The sequence below is a fragment of the Alligator mississippiensis genome, chromosome 13 (assembly GCF_030867095.1).
Source record: "Alligator mississippiensis isolate rAllMis1 chromosome 13, rAllMis1, whole genome shotgun sequence".
NCBI classification, from domain to species: Eukaryota; Metazoa; Chordata; order Crocodylia; family Alligatoridae; genus Alligator; species Alligator mississippiensis.
In genome coordinates, this window is record NC_081836.1 from 20,312,394 (window position 1) to 20,334,184 (window position 21,791).

The following is a 21,791-nucleotide window of genomic DNA, read 5'->3' on the forward strand; positions in this document are numbered from 1 at the left end:
TTCTGAGGCTTTATCATTTGGCAGGGGCAGATCTGAGATTTGGCAAAAGGGAGTGCTGGAGCAGTCAGCCATTGTGCAGGGGTGGATGCACCCCTCCTCCTAGCCTCCTCCCCATAACTCACTGGTGCAGATAGACTGTACTTTGTGAGCCTCTGAGGACTTTTGAAGGCTCCAAAACCAGGTAAGAATCCCTCCTTTCCCATCCATGTTCCAAGGCATGTCCCCTGCTCCTCTTATGACACTTTAAGCCCTTTCCCTTGACAGGTGCTCTGCACCCCGGCCACCATCTTGGCTGCCATCTTGGAACTGGAAGTCCTGCCCCTTAACCCCTGATCTTTCCCGCAAGAAGTTCTGCTGCTTGCCCCAGAAGCACTCTCTTTGTAGGGAGGTTGATATCTTGATTGCCATCTTGGAACCAGAAGTCCCACCCTGTCACATGGTCTCTGACCCTGATAGCTTGACCCACAGGACCCCCAAAACCACCCCTCACACTGCCATGCTGGCCATGAATACCTTGTACCTCCTGAGGCTGGAGGGGCATGGCGACTGCCTGCCAGCAGCAGCGGCAATGGTGGTGACAGTGGTGTGGTGGTGGCAAGTGGGGACTGCCCACAGGTGGCCGTGGTGATGTCAGCAGTGAGGGCAGGCTGAGTGAGGACTGCCGACAGGTGGCTGCACTGGTGTTGGTAGTGGGCGGGGGTGGAGGGAGAGGGGGGCGATCGGCTATTGGCAACCACCCACAGATGCTGCCAGCAGTGTCCATGGTGGCCAACCTCAGGGGGGACATGGTTATCTCAGGGTGTGCATGTGCACCCCCTATGCATTGCCAATGATGTTGGCCATCATGTTGATGTGTTGATGGCCATTTTGGTCCCAGAAGCCCCTGCCCCATCACATGGTCTGTGACCCCAGAAGTTCCACCTGCATGACTCTGAAATCTGCCTGCTCACTGCCATGTTGGCCACCATGTGATGGCCACCGTGTTTGTTCCAGAAGCCCTTACCTCATCACATGGTCTGTGACACTGGAAGATCTGCCTGCATGACCCCTTGCTGCCACGTTGATGGCCATCTTGACCATCATCCTGGTCCCAAAAGTCTCTGACCCTGTTGCATGGTACATAGCATCAGAAAGTCCACCCCTTGATTTGAAACCACCACCAACTGGCAAGGGTTTTAGAGACACTGGACCCTCTCAAGAGCAGCACTGAACTAATTGGAGTAAGTATAGGGGTGGGACCTAGCTTGAAAGCCCTGGACTAACTATTTTCCAAACTTTGTTGGGAAACCCTTAAGAGCAAACTCTGTTTTCTGAGATGATGCTAATGCAGACAGAAGCAACTATGGATTCTTACACTATGCTAGTAAGAACCTTCATTTCCACTTTACCACCAAAGTTTGCCAGATGCCAAGAAAACGCTACTATAGCAAGAGTTCTGAGGAGGGGGAAATTAAAAAGAGTAGCCCTCTAACCCAATGATTTCCTGAGATGCCTTAACTTGCGCAGGAGACCCATGCAAGCATACAGCAGCCTGATGAGCCTGATGCCCAGACTCCCAGAGTAGACGCTGACAATTTGTGAGATGAGGGGTGCCTTGTGTTGGACCCTGAGTGGGGAGAAGATGTCTTCAAGGGAGTGGAGATACTGGGGAGAGCTGAACTATAGATGTGGAACCCTTAAGGTTTGATGATTGGCTTTAGTGGGCAGTTGTGGGGGTATGAATTAGCTATGAACTAGTTAAACTGTGGCTGACTAGAGTTTTTCCTTTGAAATTCCTCTGCAGCTAGATGAAGCCTTTCTAATGACTCCAGAAAGGCAAAACCCCAGCAGTCAGGTATTCCTTGAACCAGTGAGGAGAAGCTGTTTCTGTGAAGAACAGAGGCCCAGTGTTTCAGAAGATGATGAGTGTAGCAGGGCACTAAGGTGCCTGCTACTGAGAGAGCCAGGAAGACTCCTCAGGTGCCGGTTGCTGAGGCAACTTGTGGGAAATAATGACCCACACCTGCCTAGCCAGCTGATGAGAAGGGACAGGGCCTGGCCCCTATATAGACGGCAAGCAGGAGGCTAGGCAGTAGTTGCTGTCTGGCAGCCAAGGAGGAGGGAGCTCTCAGCCATGTTACAAAGGAGAGGCCTGAGGAAGGAGCTGCATCAGATACAGTGGAGAGAGAAAGGTAGGATTGGATGTTGTTATGGCGGGGGGGGGCTTCTGTTTACATTGTATCCAAGAGGCTTGTGTTTGTGTTTGCTATTCGTTACACCAGTGGTTTGGATGAGGCTATTAGGGGTTGGAGGAGGCCTCATAGGGGACTCTCAGTAGAGTAGGGACCCCAGTGCCAAGGAGGGTGCAGCATTCGGGGTACATAGACCCCAGCCCCAGAGAGGGGCAGTTGAGAAGGCCCGAGACAGGGCGGCGTTACTGAGAAGGCCCAAGAGACAGAGAGGGCGTGAAGACAGAGAGAGGGACAGAATAATGTCCATTACATCTGCGAGGCTTGGGGCGTGGTATTGGCGTGGTAGGAGCCATGTATAGCCCATAAGGCTAGTGTATAGAGGAACTAGAGATAATCAGATAACCATGGAACAGAAGACAAAATGCAGCCTCCCTATAATATTGTCACAGGGCACTGAGGTGCCCTGCTCCTAAGGAGGGGAAACTGCCAGGGAAAGAGCCCTAGCGGGGAATAAGGAGCCCAGCTGTGGGTTGCCAGGGCAACCAGGGCTGGCCAGAAGGGGCAGGGCCTGGCTCTCTCATAAAGCCCAGGAGCTGAGGCCAGAGGCAGTTCCCTGCCATCAGCCCAGGAAGAAGGAGCTCTCTGCTGCAGAAGAGAGGAGAAGCCTGCTGAAGGAGCAGCACATGATATAGCTGTGGGATGAAGAACCCCGGTAGGCAAAGCGTGATTATAGCCGGATGGCTTATGTTTATGTTATAGCCGATGGGTTTGCATTTTGTGTTGCTGTTTATCACCGATGGCTTGGGTGAGGCTATTGGGGGTTGGAGGAGGCCTCATAGGGGACTTGCAGTAGAGTGAGGACCCCAGCGCCAGCAAGGGCGCAGCATTTGGGGTGCACAGACCCCAGCCCCAGAGAGGGGCAGCTGAGAAGCCCCAGAGGGGGGCGTTGCTGAGACGCCCCAGTACGGGTGTAGAAGGGTGCTGCCCCCTCTCGGGACTCTTCTGTAGAAGAGCCCCAGAGGGCGGCTTTACTGAGAAGGCCCCAGAGGAGGGAGCGGAAACAGAGAGAGAGACCGAACAACGTCTATTCCAGCTGTGAGGCTTGGGGCGTGGTGAAAGGTGTGGTTGGAGCCACGCATAGCCCATAAGGCTAGGGTGCCCTGAAGCACCTGTTTGCAGGACAAGACCCACAAGGGGTCCAGGAGTCCACGGGGCTAGAGGTTACAGCGGACCGCGTCCAAGAAGACACAAGGCAGCCTCCCTAATATATTGGAACATCAAAGTCGTGGCGGGCGAGAATCGGAGGGTGTTAATTGGCAAAGTGACACGGTGCAGAAGGCAGCAGGGAAGAGCACAGCGACCCTGACGGCCCTCCTGTTACAATGAGGATACTGTGGTTTTTGGAACAAAGTTCATAATACACCTAACTAAGCCTGGCTCATGTCAAGAATGGAGAAGACTCGTGAAAGCTCTTGGTTTTTATTTCTTTTTATGGCATCCTTAAATATTGCCTGAGAGAGGCTTTTTGAAGATGTCATGAGTTGTCTCCTAGATGCACCAGGGCCAGGGAGTCATGTCTGCGTGAACTGGTCAGATGAGAATATAAACCAAACAGTTCAGGAGCTCTGTGCTGAATTGTATATGTAAAGCATTTTAAATGCTGTTATTGCAATAGGTTATACCATGAATTGTATATGTCTTACAGACAAATATTTAGCTCAGGGCATAGCAATTTTAAATGCTGTTCATTTTGCTCAAGACCCGAATGCTGTGGGCTGATATGGGGCGATCAAGAGGAGGATAAGGCTTTGGTGTCCTATATGGAACACTTAATTGGCCTAGAAATTATAAAACACTACATAGGAGAAGGGTCTAGCTAGTGTACAGTATAAGATCAGCAAAGTTTGCACAAATTTTGATGCAAATAAAGACTTTTTTAAATTGCATTCTTACTGGTGTCATGTGCTGCTCAGTCAATCTTTTGGGAAGTGCAGTGAGGTAAACCAACCCTATTGATCTGAAAACATTATGAAAGGTCTAGCTAGGGCAGTGTATTGTCCCTTCTCCTGCATAATGAGGGCAAATCAGTTTCCCTCCAAAGGGCATGTTGGAACATGTCTGAGAAACTGAAAATCTGTGGAAAATGTCGATAGGGACCACTTCATTAATCAGGCATGTTGACTATAACAGGCTAGGATGTTTTCACCTAAGAATATTACAGTGGGCATAGCTGGCGTGGTACCGTACCACAATTGAACGGATTAGGTTCCCTCAGAATGGCCCTATGTAGATGAGTCAAAGTCTAAAACCCACAGCCTGCATGAATCGGAACCATGAGTCTAAACACTGTATGAATCAGAAAAATCTCTCTCTGAGCCTCATAAACAGGGATCCAGGTTTTCTGTTTCCCACTGAAAAATGGAGAAAACCATGGATCCCCAGTTTTTATTGGAGAAAATACAGATTTCCCCTTTTTAGCAGAGAAATCCATGGATTCTCCACTTTTGCAAGGAGCTCTTGCAGGCTGGCACAGCTCCAGCCTGCAAGAGCCAATTGCAGAAAGGGTGGGAAACCCCCTGCCCTGCCCCGAGGGGGAGGGAGAGGGGGCAGGGCAGGGCCTGAGCCTTTGAGGCAGCCAAGGCTGGGCTCAGGCTCAGACTTGCCCTTTGCCCCTGGAGCATAGAGGTAAGTGGGGCTGTGGGGCAGGGCTGGGGAAGATGGTTGGGAGCTGAGGGAGTGGGGGGTGCTGCCAGCCCCAGGCAGCACACCACAGCTGGGAACATGGCCAGGGGGTGAGGGCAAGTGTGCCCCTCTGCAGGGGGCTTTGTGAGCAGTGATGCAGGGTGCAGTGTGGTGGTGCCTGCCATGTGTGGGCCACACATGCGGCCCAGCCACCTGCCCAGAGGAGAGGGAGGCTGGCATGTGGCTGGAACACAGTTCCATGGCTGATTCTGCAGCTGTGGCTAGGAATGGGGCGTTGGGGGGGGTGTGGGCTTGCATGGTTGGGAGGGGTGGGGGAAAAGACTGCTCTCATGTTGACTGTGTAGCTGGCCAGTGACTGTAGCCCTTCCCTGAGGTCCCTTCCAATCCCAGCGCTCTGGGGGAGGGATGGAAACACAGCATAAAAGGTAGCATTGTTTGAACTGGCCTGCTTTCTGTCACCCATGTCACGAGTTTTTGCTTGTCATCAGCCTGAGGTGCAGTTTCCCAGAAACCCCTGCACCTCTCTCTTTGAAAGCTTGCAGGCTTCATGGCCTCAGCAGGGTCTACCATCCCTGCAGTTTTCACCCTGCTGTGCCTTAACACACACACACGACACAAGTTTTTCTTTCAAGAATTTGAGGTGCAGTTTCCTAGAAATCCCTACATCTATGTGCTTGAAACACGGCAACGGAACAGTGGTTTTGAAACGAAACAAAACTCAAAACAAAACACTGTCCCATTAAAATGTCGAAATGGAAGTTGAAACAAAGTGGTGCTGTTTTGCACAGCCCTGTATTTTTGTGTGTGTGTGGTGTGTGTATGTGTGTGTACACATACCCCCCCGCCCCCATGCCTGCCTGCCTGCAATGCTTTTTAAATGCAAATCACTTGAAAACTGAGAGAGGACATTTGTGTCTTCAGAGAAATTTCTTTGCTAAACCTTAGCATTTGTTTAGTTACCATGTCAGGATGATCCCAACTTCCAGAATTGGGGGGGGGGGGGGGAGGGAATCAGGGGACAGGGCTGTTTCTACTGACTTCCTCCCAGAAGGGCACTGGGAACCTGGTGTGGTGGGGAGGGCAGAGGCTAGCTGAGGAAGAGTGGGAACCGGGCAGAGAAGTGAGGCAGTGAGTGATCGGTGGCCGTCCCATCCCAAGGGGGTGGCATGGAGGAAGCCCTGGGGAGTGGGTGGCTGTTGCAAGGCACAGAGTTTGCCTGCCCTTGCCTTTGCCCAGCAAAGAGGCATGCAGGCAGCATTCGGGAGGCAGCATGTTCAAATTATTTAAGTTTCATAAATATTTAGTTTATTTAATAAATATAAAAAGTCAAATCTATCTGTTTTTTGTTATTTGAAATTCATCCATCATTCTTGATGGGCAATTCACTAGTGTATATAATAGAAGTAATGAATACATACCTGGTATTTTTATTAAATTAACTTTATTTAATTAATTTATTATTATGTATATATTTAATACAAATTAATAAAATATGTATTAAATAAAGTGTGTGTGTTTTTGTAACAGAAATAATGAATGCAAACCAGGTATTTTTTAATTGTTTTTGATAATATTGGTAGAAAGTTGTCTATTATGCCTGAGAATATAGTGTGGTGTTATAGTTGTGGGCAACCTTTGTATAAAGATCTGATTTGTAAATATCCTCTTATCAAATTTGTGTCAGGATTGCTGGACTATCTTAATGACAACCACTTGTTTCCTCCTAATAATGTAAATATGGTTGTGGTGGATGATTGATGGACTCATTCTGGTGAGAGTGGTAAAATTGAGAGTCTGTACTAATTATGTACATCACAGGAATCAAAGCATCATGGATACAGCCAAGAATGTTTCTGTCCAAGGAATAGAGTTGCACCATTAGCTTTGACACAAAACACATGGTTCTGTTTAAAAATTGCATAGATAAGTTACAAGTTGTGTCCCTTATGAGAGAGGTATATCCAGACAGGGCTCAGTTGTTTTTTAGAAGCTTTTGAGGATGCTACTCAACAGTCTCATGGGCATCTAGTGGTAGATTTAAACACCCACACCAGAGGCTTTTAGATTACAAACCAGGATTTTCCCTCCTGATGACTATATTTACATTTTGAAAAAACAGCTAGTGTGAATAAGAAGCGATTATGTAGCAGCAGGCTCTTTTTCACTCGTAATCTTGGAGAAGGGAAACATGCTTAACTGGGCACAGATACATGTGCAATTAATGCATATAAATCAACTCCAGAGTGTTTTTGCTCCAGAATTTTTTGCTCCCAGGTACTTCATTTGAATGTGCACCCAGGAGCAATTAGCTCCACAGTATATTCCTCTGGAGTTAATGTGCTGTGCATGAATAGAGCCCAGTTGGAGCAGCCTTGACTGGCAGCAGCCCAGGGCTGCTCCAACTGGACTTGATGTGCTGCTAAAGGGCTGGCTGGGGCATAAAGGTGCTTCAGCACAGGGCTAGCTATCAAGCAGCCCTCACACTGAAGAACCCTCATGCCCCAGCCAGCCAGTCAGCATCTACATGTGTGCTGCTGTGTACAAAACAAGCTCCAGGGCAAGCTGGTATTTTTATTTACTAGCACTAGCCTGCTCTGGAGTTTTTCATCCTCCCTAATAGGGGTGCACATGTAGACACAGAAATATTTACTGAGGAGCTAATTGGGTAGCTCTGCAGTAAACATCTCATGCACCCACTGAAGAGAAATTTGGCTCTCTTAAAACAGATTATTCAATCCTTCCCCTGGCAGAGGAAAGCTATACTGTGCTTGGCCTCTCTGATAATTTAGTAGCAACCATTTCAGAAATTGCTCTGCACATTTGACACCCCACCAAATCTGTGTGCTGAAAAAGAGAAGTGGAATCATAAAAAGCCTAAGTAATAAAAGACTGTCTCTTAAAAGAAACAAACAGTAGGTGACAGAATCTGTGGGATTTATTGGACCCTTTGAAGTTTTGCTATCCCTCTGATCATGGGACTAAGATGTGATGGAGTATGTGGAACAAATGTATCTGGTGTCCAGTCACCAACTGGAGACATTAAGGGCTCCCCTGCTACCTGACAAAATCAGAACCAAGGCAACCTGCTCACTGAACGTTGAAATGAGGGACATCCTCCAAAAGCAGGGTTTAGCTAAATATGATGTAGCTAAACTGTATTCCCCTGTACTTTGAAAATACCTGGCATATGTGAAGCAGGGTGACCTGGACAGATGGAAATTAACATTTTTTTTTTTTTTCTGTTTTTAAAAAAAAGACTCCCCTAGGAACTTCAATGAATCCTGACCTCATCATTCAGAAAGTGCTGGATAATGCACATGCTTGATGTAGGAAAAATGCTGCAGTGTTGCTCAGCAAGCTGAGCCAGCACAAGCATGGTCTTCCTGAGCTAATCAAGGGGAATTTATATACAAAAGAACCATCATTAATGGTTCTAACATGCTTGATTTTAATTCTGCGAGTCCTTCAGATTCGCATCTGTTCTAGTATATGCCCACCTAAAAGTTGGGATATCTTTATGAAGGCCATGGCTCAGCTGAATGTACTGTCTAATGTCATGGGCAATGCCATGAATTGGGATCTTCTGGAACACCTGAAATCATCTACTGCAGACCAAAATCACCAACTTCACTGCCCAAGAAGTGAAAATTGTCTAAAAGTAAGTGGCTCACCCTGTAAATTCACCCCTTGAAACAAGCCATCCTATACTGCTCTAAAATGTCTACAACGTGTTTTTTTTTAAATGGTATGGGGCTAAAAGAAAACACACACACACACACACACACACACACACACACACACACACACACACACACACACACACACACACACACACACACACTCTTAAACCCAGCATCCTTATGTAAACAATGTATTTGTGGAAGTCATTGCAAGAGACCCATGTCTGGGCATGTTGAAACATGTTTTCAACAGGTCGAGCCATGTGGGAAGTTTTTCATATTTGTTTTACAAACTGCACTATCATCTAGTAATTTTGTACTAAATCACTGGAATACAATTTAAAAATCTGTTCCAATGATAGCCCCTTGTTACAATGGTGCAGGAGAAACACGCTGTATGTAGTATCTGCAGGCAACAGAGTGGGGGGGTCTTGTAAATGTTTCACCTGAAAAGTGGTGCTGGTAGTGTTCTTGTTTAAAAAGAACACAATACTTTGCAGAAAGGAAGCACTGCTTGGGGGGTGTAGCAAATAAAAACAATCCCTGTGGTTCTGATCTGTCAAGTAAACTGCCGGACAGTGTTCACTAAGCTGACTATGTGGGTGCGTATTGACTGCTAAACTCAGGGGTCTTTGAGACTCTGAAGCCGGAAATGGACTCTGAAGCCTTAGGCCAGAGGAACATATCTAAGAGAGTCTTTTTTTTGTGTAAGGGTCCATGGATAAAACCTAGGAGAGCTGTTGATTGTCCATGTTCTCATGTAGTAAAATGGCATTTCTCCTTTGGTTATCTCTAATGTCAAAAACTCTGTACATGATAAGTTGGCAGTGGTGGGTAAAGCCTCAGCAGAGCATATTTCTGCTCTCAGGTTCCCAGTTTTAATCGGTGAATAATGATCAGCACATTCCTGGTCAGGAGACAAGTCAAAGACAAAGTATACCCCTGAGGAAAATCCTCATTGTTGATAAGCAGGGAATGATCTTTCATATGTTTACTGCATGTCTGTACCAGATGCATATATTCTCAAGCAGTTACTGTGAAAGACTCACACCTAATGCAGTTGTTGATGGGCTGCAGGTGTGTCCCACCCCCTTTGCTCATGTTGCACCTGAGCCTATTCACCCACCATGACTGTTTCCTCTGGGAACTTTCATTTGCCTGGAGGTGGTGATCGGCGGTTCCCTGAGGGTCCACTTGTGACTGTACTGGCATGACTATTGTGGGGCTCATTCTCCCCTACACCCCACCCCTTTTCACCTGGGAGTTATAATGAGCCTTAGGCATGCCTCCAGTGTGACGACATGACCTTCACACAGATGATTGGCTCTGTGGATGAAGGGAGACCAATGGATATGGTATACCTTTAGCAAGGCTTTTGATATGGTCTCCCACAATATTCTAGCAAGCAAGCTAAGGAAGTATGGACTGTAAGGTGGATAGGAAACTGGCTGGAGCATCAGCCTCAGAGGGTAATAATCAATGGCTCAATGTCTAATTGGAAGCTGGTATCAAGTGGAGTGCTCCAGGGGTTGGTCTTGGGGCCAGTTCTGCTTAATGTTTTCATCAATGACCTGGAAGATGGCATACAGTGCACTTGTGGCAAGTTTGCAGATGACAACAAGCTGGGGGGAGTAGCAGATATGCTGGAGGGTAGGGCCAGGATTCAGTGTGACTTTGTAGCAAAACCCCCCAGTTTTTCTCTCTCTAAATGCATTCTCTCCTCTTTCCCTAACCATTCCTAACTTTCTTTCTGACCTCTCTATCCCTTTACCATTTCTAACTATTATTTCTATTATTATAATAATAGAAGTTGTTAGTAGTATTAGGTAAGCTAAGTTCTTATATTCCCTTATGACAAGCTCCCCCCCCCCCCCTTTTTTTTTTTTTATATTGTAAATAATGTTTTGTTAGGTTTGTATTGGTTTTTTTTGGGGGGGGGTTGTTGTATTATTATGATTTTCATATTGATTTTTATTGTTTCATATGGATATTGTATGGTTTAGGCCTGCTTTTGTAAGTGAACCAAAGTAATGTCAAGCCTCCATCTTGTGTCCTCTGCCTGGGCATCCCCTATATTGTAACTGTGTGACTCATGTACCCCTCCCATGTAAATTGGTTCCCAGATGAATGAGAGTGGTTGGGAATGATTGAAATAGAATGGTAGCAGGCCTCTACTGAATGGCCTGTAATGACCAGGCCATCATCTCACATTGATTCAGCCAGGGACCTCACCCAGGAACACAGACAAGAACCCAGCATTTGAAAGACAGACCCTGCAGAACCAGCAACTATACCATTGTACCCCACCATTACAGACACCCAAAACTGCACATCCCTACCTGGAGCACACATGCTTAGTACACCAGGTGCTAACCCTTGCCTGGGCATGCCTCCTGTCACTAGGGTCACACAAGGTCTGCCCCTATTTAAAAAAAAAAAAAAAAAAGGGGGGGGGGGGGGCAGTGAAGACAGACCCAGTGGGAACACCATTTCTATCTGAACCAGACCAGCTCCACATCACGCTGTCTATCTACCCCAGAGGCCCTGCTGGCAACCCCCTCTAGAAAACACTGAGCTGAAGGAGACCCCAACTGGCCATCAAGGACCAACTTTCAGCCTGGGATAGGTACATATCACCTGCACACTTCCTCCTCCAATTTGGACTCTTTCTCTCTCCTCCCAGACTTCAGCCCCTGCACCAAGCATCTTTAACCCCTGCTGCCATTGTGTGTGTGTGTGTGTGTGTGTGTGTGTGTGTGTGCGCGCGCAAAGGAACCAATAAGATATTGTGACAATCTCCCCTGTTCAATAAAACCACTGTCATTTGTAAGCCCGAGTTCAGTTGTATTTTGCTGAGCCCCGGTCCCTTCCCCATCTTAAATTCTGGTGTGTGTGTCTCTCTCTCTCTCTCTCTCTCTCTCTCTTAGCATTCCCCCACTTTTCCTGCCACCTCTCAGCTCCTGTCTATCCTTTCTCTGTTCCCCTGTTGCAGCCTCTTGCCCCTGTTGCTTTCTGCTGTCTCAGTCCCATTCCTGCTGTCTACCACCTTCTTCCCGCATCTTTCTGCAGCCCTTCCCACCATTTCTGCTGCTTCTAGCCTCCTGGCCCTGTTTCTGCTGTCCACTGCCGCCTCCTTGTGTCTTTCTGCAGTTCTTCCTGCCACTTCTAGCCTCTTGGCCCCGCTCATTTATGCTTCCTGCTCTCTGTGTCTCTGCCTTCTGTTCCCAACCTTTCCTACCCCCCACCCTATATTCTCCAGCTTTCCCCAAGGCCCTCTCTAGCCACCCCTTCTCCTCCCCCCCCCCCCCCCCATCCTTTGACCTGCCACCAATTTCCCTGCAGCTCCTTTGGGCTGCCCCACAGGTTTCCCAGCAGCCGGAGACCTTCTCCAGCTCCCGGCACTAGCAGCTCCTCTCCCTGTAGCTTCCTGAGTTCCCTGGCAGTCCCTCTCTGGCACCCCTGGTTCCCGGAGTCAGCCCCCAGTTTTCTCTGCACCCTCTCTAGCTCCCCTGCACCCTCTGTCCCAGTTTCCCTTTCCCCACTTACCTTTTGGCTCCCCTGTATCTCTGGCTTTGGTCCCAGCCTCTGTGCCAGCTTCTCTCCAGCATCACTCCCCTGTTCTGCATGCTTTGGGCATTGTCCTTTAATCAATTAAGGTCAATTAACTTAAAGTAACCCCCAAGCCACAGTTCTTCAGCCTAGCACTCTCTAGTCTACCAGTTCTAATCCTGGTCCCGGTAACTTTCACTCTCTACACTTCCACTTTCTTACCTTAACCTTTCCCCAGGTATTCCAAGTACACAAAGCATGCACATACATACATACATACATACATACATACACGCACATCACAACACCCAAATTAGGAACTCACCTGTATGTATGTATAGGTTATTGGTATTAATGTGAACTGATATACATATATGTCACTGTGCATGATATATGAATTAGTGATTCATGTGTATATTGGGTGTGCAGGTATTGATAATTGATTCTGGTCTAATTTTTGGTCTGTATAGTGTGTGTGTGGGTGTTTGAACTGGTGACAGTTGTGCCTATGCCAAGGCTGGTCATTAACTCGTGTGTGTGTGGGTGTTTGAACTGGTGACAGTTGTGCCTATGCCAAGGCTGGTCATTAACTCGTGTGTGTGTGTGTGCACACCTAATTGATTTCTGTGTTTGTGTATGTGCAATTGTACACTGCGCCCTCCTGTATAGCAGCATTATTTTGAGATCCTGGGAGTTGGCCTGACCCCACAGGGCAATAACTTAGATAAATTGGAGGATTGGGCCAAAAGAAATCTCATGTGCAAAGTCCTGCACTTGGGACAGAACAATCTCATGCACCAATACAGGCTGGGGGCTGTTGGGCTGGGCAGCAGCTCTGCAGAAAAGGATCTGAGGGTTATAATAAGCTGAATATGAGCCAATAGTGTGCCCTTGTTGCAAAGAAGGCTAATGGCATACTGGGATGCAGTGGTAGGTGTATTGCCAGTAAGTTAAGGAAAGTGATTCTTCCCCTTTATTCAGCACTGGTGAGGCCATATCTACTGTGTTCAGTTTTGGGCCCCCCACTACAGAAAGGATGTGGAGAAATTGGAGACAGTCCAGCAGAGGGCAACAAAATGGAGAAGGGGCTGGGGCACATGACTTACGAGGAGAAGCTGAGGAAACTGGGTGTATTTAGTCTAGAGAAGAGAAAACTGATGGGGGATTTAATAGCAGCCTTCAACTACCTGAAGGGATGTTCAAAAGAGGATGGAGCTAGATTCTTCTCAGTGGTGGCAGATGACAGGACAAGGAGCAAGGAAAGTTGAGGTTAGATATTAGGAATTTTCTCCCTAGGAGGGTAGTAAAACACTGGAACAGGTTACCCAGAGAGGTTGTGGAATCTCAATCTTTGGAGATTTTTAAGACCTAGCTAGGCAAAGCCTTGGCTGGGATAATCTAGTTGGTGATGATCCTGTTTGAAGCAGGAAGTTGGATTAGTGACCCCCTAAGGTCCCTTCCGACCCTAATTGTTTATGATTCTATGAATCATCAGTAATATAGCCAGTGAAGGGGGGGTTTAAATGGTGGACCCCAGCAGCAACCCCAAAATACTGGTTTAGCTTATCAGTAGAAAAAGCATAAAGAGCTATATCTGGCTTTAAATTTCACTTTTCTACTCTGTGATCATAGATCATAACTAATTTGGGCAGGGTAGGTTGGCTGGGAATAACATTGTTCATATCGTTGAGCAACTCCTTGATGGATGAATAATACGCCCCAAATGCAGGGGGTAACCTCATTGCTTACCCCTGACAATGACTTTGAAAAGGTGATGTTATTCAGTGATGCTATTCTACTTGTGTGGATACTGTATTTCTGCTAATCCTACCTCCCAGCTCTCCAGGAGATCCAGAGGTTTAAAGCAGCTGTATTATAAAGTTTGAGCTGGTGTTCTGAGGGAAATTCCAGTGCAAGCATTGCTGGGAATAGTTATGTAAAAACTGCCATTGCTCATCTTTCCTTCTAGCAGAAGTAATGATTTTCTTTTACACTTAAATATTACAGACTTGGTAGGCTTCCACCCACCTTTTAAATTTAGCTGCCTATCCCAACCACTTCACCAGTAACTACTTATTCTCCCCTTTTGCTTTGCAGCTAGAACTTTTTCAATCCTTTTTCCTGTCCTGTTTAGGATTCACTTTCTGCAATTCTTCAGGGTAAAAAACCCACAATAGTTTAATCTTTGTAATCTTTTAAATAGTTTAAGAGAGTCTGTACCCATCTAATGACTTCATCCACTTTGAAAATGTAATCAGTGGACATTTGTTCATAACCTTTTTCAAATTCCCCTTTTGTTCTAGACACCCTTACATGGTCTACTTTTCTAACAAAAGGCACTGCTTATTTTATTTTCAAATAGCACATGTACACTGTTTTCCACATGTGTGGAACGTTTGAGGCATTCATGTCAATAGGTCTGGTGCATATAGTTCTGTGAAAGCTGTGGTTATAGCTCTTTCTGAACTTTGTAGTGAAAGATGTGGTGGGATGTAAAATACCTCCACACCTTAGATTTGAATAGTCTGTTAAATTGTTTTATAACCACTACTTTGACTTCACTATTCATAACAAAATGGTGGATATTATAATACTTTAACAGTTTGCTTAAAGGTTTATTTAAAAATTATTTTCCCCCGTCAGCCTGTAATTTTGAGGTACATGGCCCTCCATGAAAATGGTTTTAAAGGCTTGGGATATTTCACTCATGGAGTTGTCTTTTAAGCTTATGGCCCAAGCATGGTTTGATAATATATCTTTTACCATTAAGAAGTACTTAAATCCACTGTTGTAGATGTACAGTGGCAGGCAGATTTAGTAGATATACAACAATTCTCCAAATACATCTGACACAACAATATTTCTTCTTTTACAATGCCTTCTCACTGGTTTATGTAGGGTATAAGAGTCCTGATCTGAAAAACAAGGGGTCACTTGGTTTCTGTTCAGAATATTATTCTGGTTTTTTTTTTTTTTTTTTTTTGGTTCCTTCAAAAAGTGAGTTCATTCCTCCAAAACTTTTTGCTTCCTCAGGAGTATAATACATTTTCTTTAACAATGCCTCCTATGAAGATATGGCTGGTAACTGTAATGCCCCTGACTAGCACATGCATGGTGGAGTCAAGCACCTGAAAGCAAATTTAAATCTCAGTAAAGCAAGGTTTATTAATCAAGTAATGAAATACGATATTTACAGGAGCCTGGAAACTATGAAAACAACAATACATGAAGGTGAGGAGGTATAATTTTCAGCCTTGTCTTGGGCTCCTCTTTCAGACGTGAAACCATTTTATACAAGAGATCTTTACTTTCACAGGTCTACCGATGTGTAGATTTTGAAAGCTCCCTATAAAGGCAGCAACTACTGCGAGGGGTGAGGTAGAAGCTGATGCTCCCCTCCCCCTGCCCCCCCCCAACATGTTCTGGGACCCCGCCCAATGAACGCTGGCACTTGCTGCAGGGACTGGGACGAGCAGCAGCCGCAGGGAAACAGTGGGGAAGGGGCAAGTCCCACCAGGTGGTGGGTTTAGGAGTGATTAACTCCTAGCCTGCTGGTCCCCAGGAAGAGTAACCAGAGAGACAGACAAAAAAATTCCTTCCTCCGTCCCAGGGAGGCGGAGGGGTCCTGGGGGCCGGAGTCCCATGTACTCCATCGGCAAACACTGAACATCTTCTCTTTGAGTGAAGAATCTTCTTGGTTATCATTAGCCCAGGCTGGGGCATGTTTACTTATCCAAGGTTGGTCCAAAGACAAGGGATCAATTTGGGAGTGATTGACGGCCAAATATACTCAACCCAATTGGGGCAGGCCTCATGGGTAAGAAGAGATTATCCCAGGGAAGATTACAGGGAGCAGAGCCCTCCCAAGCTGTGGATGTGGTAAGGGTAGGGTAAAGGGGAGGTTTGGAGCCCCATGAGAGAGAGCAGGGCCATGACCCCTCTGGGACCACTGACAGGAAACTGCCTCCTCATCTATCAACAATTGAAGTCGTGGCAGGCAAGTAGGGTCAGCACTCAGAGCCATCTAGGTGGCCCCAGGGTGTAGTCTCACTCTGACTTCACTAGGGAAGAAGGCGTCAACCAGAAAGGGGCTGAAGCCTTACAACACTTACCAGCAACATCTACCTGCAAAGAGATTGTAATTAGCACAGACCCCCACAGTTATAATAGAAAGCCACCCCTCTCCCCAAATCTAGATTATTTACCTCAGCAGAGCCCCTTTGGGCAGGATAGTCCAACACCTTTATGCTCATATCCACCAACATCTCTGCTGCCAACTGATGGGGTTTTGTCATAGGATCATAGAAAATTAGGGTTGGAAGGGACCTCAGGAGGTCATCCAGTCCAACTCCTTGCTGAAAGAAGGACCACCCCCAACTATGTAATCTCAGCCAAGCTTCTGTCCTCCTGGGGTCATGTAGCTAGAACTTCTGGGGCCATGAACTGTGTGGTTACAGGGCCTGTTTTGGGAGCCCAGGAATCTGTCGCAACTACACAAATCTCATCCACAGCATTTCTGAAACCCCACCACTGTGTCTGGGGCTACCAGTCTAGGCCCCACCTCTATAATTGTTCCAACTGATTCAGTGCTGCTCTTGGGGAGGTCCAACACTCCTAATACCCATGCCAATTGGCTGAGGGATGCAGGACAAGTTGTTAGCTTGTTATTTCATAGCTAATTCCTACCTCTATCAGTGCCTGCCAAACCCTATCACCAAACCCCCTAAGGGTCCCACATCCATGGTTCAACCTTCTCCCCAGTGGGGATGTTTACACATGCATTAATGGCACATTAAATTAGTACCTGTAATAACAGGTACTAACTTTGTGTGTCATAATTGGTGCTACTGCACAGTAGCACTGGCATACATCTTTGAGGTGATACTAATGTACAGTAAACTGATTCTACTGCATATTAGCACATTAGCATGGCTTTCACTGTGATGTTCTAATGCACAGTAGAAGTAGTCTAATATGCTTTTAGGAGCTCATGTAGATACACCCAGTGTCTCTACTCCCTTGTAGACATTTTTCTTTCCATGCAGGGTACAGCATGAGGCACTCCTCTTCTTCCAAATCCTCAGCATCTGCCCTGGAAGTCTGAGCAACAGCTCAGTGGCCTGCTGCATGCTTGTGTGATCTCCTGCCCTAGATCAGACATATCAGGCAACTGTTGATTTAGGGTGCTACATTCCTTAACCTCTCCCTCCTCAGAACTGTCTCTATCGTAATGTTTTCTTGGCAGGTGTCTGGCAAGCTTTGGTGGTAAAGTAGGAATGAAGGGTCTTACTGATGTAGTGTAGAAATGTATATTTGCTTCTGTCCACATTAGCATAGTCTCAGAAAACACATGGCCTGCTTTTCAGGGTTTCCCAACAGGGTTTGGAAAATAGTCATCCCAGAGCTTCCAGTCTAGGTCCCACCCCTATACTTGCTCTGATTGGCTCAGCACTGCTCTTGGGAAGGTCTAATTCATGGTCATTGGCCAAGCATGGCCGAGCAGATTGTAAGAGGGGTCACAACCCCCTGCTACCTGATATGTTGCCCCTGAGTCTCATGGTGTAGGGGGCAAGAGCTTTGGGGCCCTTAGGGTGGTCTTTGTGCCAGGAGGGAAGGTCCTCTGGGGTCAGTGTTTCCCAGTCAATGGGTGGACCTTCTGATGTTATGGATCATGTGATGGGGCAGGAGCTTCTGGGGCCAAGATGATGGTCAAAGTGGCTACCAAAATGGTCGTCAACATGGTGGTGAGGGGTCAAGCAGTTGGAGCTTCCAATGTCACAGACCATGTGATGGGGCAAGGGCTTCTGGGACCAACATGGTAGTCATGATATGGCAGCCAACATAGGATCAAAGGGGCAAGTTTTGGGGTCATATGGGTGGAATTTCCAGGGTGATGGGTGAGAGGCTTCTGGAACAAGATATGGCAATCATTGTCACTATTAATGCAAGATGACCCAATACTGTATAGCACTGGTTCTCAGTCTTTGTAGACTTGAGGAACCCCTCCTTTGACTTAAGATATCCCTCTGTAACTTTTTTTTTTAAATTGTGCAGTGCCCCATATCAAAAACTAATTTATTCCAATGCTTACCTTCTTGCAGACAGGCCAGACAGCAGGGGTAGGGCTGTGGGCAGGTAGGGATGAACTTGACCTTGCACTTATCTCCTCACACCTGATGGCACTCTTCAAAAATTTTTGTGGCCCCCCAATGTGCCCATGGCTGAGGATCACTGCTGTATAGTGACATCAAGTCATGATAATGCTTACACATTGTGTGCATTATTTCCTTTGCCTTGTTAGCCAACTTCTTTGTGCTGAAAGTTCTCCTAAAGTATATTCCAGCATGATACTCTGGTTTAACTGGTGACTGACACATTTGTCACTGGCAGTTCCTTGATACAAGTGTTAGGGTGACTGTGTTTGGATCTTGGGGAGCACTAGATTTGCAGCTGAATAAAGGCTTCAGCAAAGCTGCTGGTCACAGGGCAGGATGATATATTAAAAGTAACATTGCAAGATGCTTAGGCAAGCAGTTTCCTAACAATGTCATAGTGTTGTAAGACATATATGATTCATTGCGTAAGGAGAACAGGATGCAGTCCACCAGCTATCATTAGGAGATAAAGCAGAAGTAAGAACTTGGAAATGAAGGAGTCAGCAAGAAACAGCAACTGACCGAAAGAAGCCAGGTTCATAGTCTTGAGCATGCGCTCATAGCAAAAAGGCACATAAATGAATGAAATGCATAGGCAATTCCTTGCTAATGAAGCAAACAGTAAACAAAGGCGGAGCTTGAGATAGGAGAGAATATGGGTGAACCAAAGGAGGGGCAAAGGTGAAGTAAATGTTAATTAGTATATTCTGAATAAAGCTGTTGGCTAGCAATGTGTGCTGGTGTTTGCTCCCTGCTTGCTCGCTGAGCAATTGGATCTTGAGCAATTGGATCGTTGTCTCCCTAGTCATTGGGTGCCTCATGGAGTTGGGATCTAACAACAAGGCTGGCAGTCTTCTAGTAAATAGGGAAGTCATTGGTGAGTCCACAGATGACTGAGGAGGCTGATCCAAGAGCCAGATATTCCAATTGCTGCAATCCAATCTATCATTTTTCTTAAGGATGGTAATGATTCTGACATCTTTCAAGTCGCTGGGAATCTGACTCGTATGTTATGCCACTAATAAATAAGTTTCCCATCCCTTCCACTCCCCCTATATTGTTTTAATTATAGCAGGAATGTAGATCAAGAACATGAGCAAAACTTATATTTTCTAGAATAAGAGAGAATACAGATCCAAATGAATGAGCGTGTTTTATAATTGTAATGGTAGGCAGATAGGCTGTATGTTTATTAAGAATACATACAAATGCAATATTCACCACAAGATTGCTTTGCACTTCTCTTCCTTGTTTCTTGTTTATTTATATTTCTTTTCTTACAAGAAAAATACCCGAAAGATTGCAAAGCCGAGCCCTTCAACAACAGGACTACATTAGCTTATTCCTTTGCTTTTTCAAAGGGAAAAATCATGAGCAACCATAGAATGCTGTATTACCCTCATCAGTTAGGAGTTAATGTAAATGCTTACTATTCAGAATTGTTGTATGTGTACCATTAGTGTGCATGATGAACTGCACACTGTATTTATCCTGTTAGGAATGACAGCAATATCATCGTGGGAGGTCTTTGTTAAGCTAAATTCAGTTATTTTCTCTTATGATTAGAATTTAATGTAGAAAGAGTGCATGATTGTTTGAATAGATTTGTTGTACAAGCAGCTTGCCTCTTGGACACTCAGTTGACTATACAAATGAATGAGCAGCTTGACAAGTATCTCAGGCTCTCCAAGAGCAAAAAGAAAATCAGTTATCTAGTCATCATAATCAGCAACTATGACAGCATCCTACTCCCATTCCGCCTTTTTACTGCTTTTACTGGGCTTAATACTATGTTTGTAAATTCCACTGAGAAGCACTCTGAATGTCTCTGGATACATCTACATGAGGTGTTTTACAGTGCATTAGACTCATTTAATGTGCAGCAAAGCATCACTGTCTACACTTATGTGGTAATTACTGTACATTGGATTAGTCTATTATGCCATTTGCTAGTAACAGTACATACAGGTACTAAAAAATGGCATATTAAGATAATGTGCACTAGCACACGCATAGATACTGATATCGGGCACAAACAGCACCTGGTTTACCACACCAGGAGAGGGCCAGTCTCCTGCTTGGTGCAGAGCCAAGTAGCTGGCAGTTTCTCTAGCCAGGTGGCAGGGACATCTCATTGGCTATCTGAATTTGGCCTCTAGACCTTTGATTTGACCCCCAGGGCCTGTGCCAGCTGCTTCCTGGGCACTCTGCCCCAACAGTGTGGGCACATACCAGGTTCTGCAGCCCTGCAGACCCTGGCCCTGACCCCTGGGCTTGTGGCCCATTGCTGCAGGAATGGACTGGACCCTGCAGCCCTGTAGACTCTAACTCTGCCCCCCAGGACTACAGATAGAGGCTGCCTCCCAGACACTGTGCCCCTTGCCAGTGGACACATACCAACTGATGCAGGCACCTAAAGTCCTGGTCTGGCCCCCTGAGGCCCTGGCATCAGCTGCCATGTCAGCTTCTGCAACAGCAGAGGGGCCAAAATGGACTGAGAAGGAGACTGTAGAACTTATAATTTGGGGTGACATGGAGGTCCAGTGGCAGTTTTGCCAGGCCAGGAGGACCAATGCACACACATGCAGCCATGGCCAAGCATATACAGGTGTGTGGCCACTAGCACTCTAGCTTGCAGTGTTGTGTAAAGGTCAAGGTCCTGTGGGTGCAGTGAATTTGAGTCAGGGCCTTCAACTGTCAGTCCAGGGCTGCCCGCACGTCCATGCCCTTTTTGCAGTAGCTAAACTATATTCTGGACCCAATGGACCATGGTGAGGTCTGCCATGTGTATTTTAGCATGGGCAGGCTGTCAGACCCTTCCCCCGGCCCAGAAAACATGAAGAATCAGTTGGGGAAGGCCCCTCAGGGCTTCAGCCCCAGGTCCTGGTGCACTCCCTGGCCTTGGCCTCAGGTCCCACATCAGGTTTTCACTTGTGCCCAGGACAACATGGTGATCAGCACCAGCAGGGTGTAGTGGGTTGGGCACTCCTTGGCACATTCAAACAGCTCATCATGGTGTGCCCAAGTGACTCTGACTAGAGATACACTTGGGGTGCAGGCCATGTGGTGGGGGCCCTGGTCTGGGGCACCCCTCTGGAGAGGGCCACTGGGGTGGGGGGCATCACCAGCTCCACATCCATGCAGGAGCCCCTCACCCCTAGGACCTGGGTGCCGTGCTACCATTAGCATGCCAGCAAACTTCCTGGCCTGTAGATAGAAGGTGTGTGTGTGTGTGTGTGTGTGTGTGTGTGTGGGGGGGGGGGGGGGGGGGAGTTGGTTTGGAGCTGCCACCAGGAGTCAGCTCTGGCCTGACCTGGGTAGGTTATGAAGAAAGCAGGCTGCCTGCAGAAAGTGGCAAGCAGCCCACCTGCCTCTGTTGTGAAAGCAGGGAGGGAGGGCTCACCTGGTGGCAGCCTGTGGAAGGGTCTACCCGGCCAACTTATCATGGTCCCTGAGCCATTGTGTGTGTATGACCCCCTGAACTGAGGGCTGGCAGTGCACAGCCCCTCAGTACAGTGCATGTTATCTCTGAA

The 21,791-nt window shown here is 46.8% G+C and overlaps 1 long non-coding RNA gene across 2 annotated transcripts in view; it reads left to right on the plus strand.

Annotated features, from left to right (window-relative positions):
• The first annotated feature begins 1,789 nt into the window (after window positions 1-1,789).
• Window positions 1,790-21,791, plus strand: part of LOC109281549 (uncharacterized) — a 28,741-nt gene continuing 8,739 nt past the window's right edge. Inside the window, exon 1 of one of the 2 annotated variants that reach the window (XR_009456224.1) lies at window positions 1,790-2,171. This is a non-coding gene — a long non-coding RNA (uncharacterized LOC109281549). The remainder of the gene's footprint in view (window positions 2,172-21,791) is intronic. The other variant, XR_009456225.1, reaches the window with a different exon arrangement.